At 40.5% G+C, this 2016-nt stretch overlaps 1 pseudogene; it reads right to left on the bottom strand.

Moving 5' to 3' along the window:
- Positions 1-417: 417 nt before the first annotated feature.
- LOC102764278 lies at positions 418-1113 on the bottom strand (annotated as a pseudogene).
- Between the last annotated feature and the right edge of the window lie 903 nt (positions 1114-2016).

Here is a 2016-nt window from a genome sequence, read left to right as displayed (position 1 = left end):
TAAATACATAGTAAGCCATAAAATTAACAATTATTTCTAACTTATACATAGCCAAAGTGCTCACTCTTCCCATGGAAGCAAAACTTTCTTCTGAAAATAATCTACAGAAATATTTAAAGACACATAATTTTGAAATGAGATTAAGAACAACCTTCTACATTCTATTAATCAAAATGCAAATGTCTTCATTACATATGTACATGAACATAAACACTTTTGTCAAACTGCAGTACATGGATATTACATGACTGTGCACATACATAGGTACACCATAAACAAAATTTTGACAATGTTTCTAGCAACACCATATTTTCAAGCCCCAAATGCTAGCAAGAAAATGGAAACTACTTTTCCTTTTTTTTTCAAGTAAATTTTCAAATGGAAAACAAACCCAACACTCCTCTCTGCTACGTACTGAGCTCTGAAAGGCTCAGAGTGAGGAATCTCCTCAGTTGTTCCCAATAGAACAGAACACACAGGACTCCTCTCCCTCTTCAGGAGGTCTGATCATCTCCAGTGTTTGTCTTAAAAACTGCTTTCCAAGGTAAGATGTGGCCATGCTGGTTAAATTCTTTCTGCTGCCCACTTTGCACCTGATGTAGCCATATAGGTTGGCACCTTGTAGCACCACACCCATGGTAACCACTGCCAACCACTTCAGTCTGAAGGAGAAGAGAGTGCTGAAGGCAAATATCACCCAAAGCACTGGACAGGCAATAAGTCCTAACCAAAAGATTCTTGATTCTTGATTAAGAAACAGTTTTATTCTCTTGAGGGGATGCCTTCCTGGACTCAAGCACCCAATGGCTTTTTCCATCTTCATCAATATGATTCCACCATTAGTCTACCCGTGACATTCTTGACTGCCCAAAAGTCACATAACAATAACAAGATAATCATCACCAGACAGGCAATAAAGCTGCTGCTGAACAATTCACAGAGAAGATAGACTACAATTGCACTGACTCGAAAGAATAAATGGAAAAATGATGCCACTGGATGTCTGATTTTGGATTTTTGGGGTCAATTAGTTGTTTCTTCTTCTGCATCAAACAGTGCAATACCTTCACTGTCATCATTACTGTCCTGCTGCAACATGGCGGCCCAGCGTAACCCCCCACACCTGTTTATTTTTCGATTACCAGAGTAATATACAAAGTGTTTGACCCTGCATACTATAAACTTTAACTCTAATACAAGGAATGTAATTTGAGATTCTTAAACAAATCCCTTAGTGGAATTTTAAAAACATTCTCAATACCTCAGTTAGGATTATTAAAATGGGTACTGAAAATGAAGTATTTTATATTCTTTTTTATAGTGATATAATTATTTTATGAAGTTTTAGGAAAAATTCATTATCTCCAAGTTGCTGTACCTAAAAAAGATTAAAATATTTCACTAAAAGCATATTGTAAGTACAAAAAAGTCTTTATTTTTGCATGACATATAAACATTTTCAATGAAATTAAATATATCCAGTAATTTTTAAGTGAATCATTTAATCCAGATTGCATTTTATTTTCAATGAGTATGAACTATTCCTTCATGTAGAATGTAACATAGATCTACTTTAAAAACTAGAAATTATTTTTCTGTGCAGAAAAGGTAAGGCTTGCAGCATTTATATATTTACTAGGGGCCCGGTGGACGAAATTCGTGCACTGTGTGTGTGTGTGTGGGGGGGGGTGTCCCTCAGCCCAGCCTGTCCCCTCTCACATACTGGGAGCCCTTAGGAGTTGACCCCCATCATCCTCCAATCACAGGATCAGCCCCTTGCCCAGGCCTGACGCCTCTGACAGAGGTGTCAGGCCTGGGCAGGGGACCCTCTTTTCCCCCCATCACTGGTTCTGCCCCCAGCCCAGGCCTGATGCCTCGGCCAGAGGCGTAGACCCCCATCACCCTCCAATCGCCTGATCGGCCCCTTGCCCAGGCCTGACGCCTCCACCAGAGGTGTCAGGCTTGGACAGGGGACCCCCATCTCCCCCTGGTCACTGGCTCTGACCCACGCCCCGG

Source organism: Myotis davidii, unplaced genomic scaffold (assembly GCF_000327345.1).
Source record: "Myotis davidii unplaced genomic scaffold, ASM32734v1 scaffold404, whole genome shotgun sequence".
Taxonomy (NCBI): domain Eukaryota; kingdom Metazoa; phylum Chordata; class Mammalia; order Chiroptera; family Vespertilionidae; genus Myotis; species Myotis davidii.
This window is presented reverse-complemented; position numbering and strand designations above follow the sequence as displayed.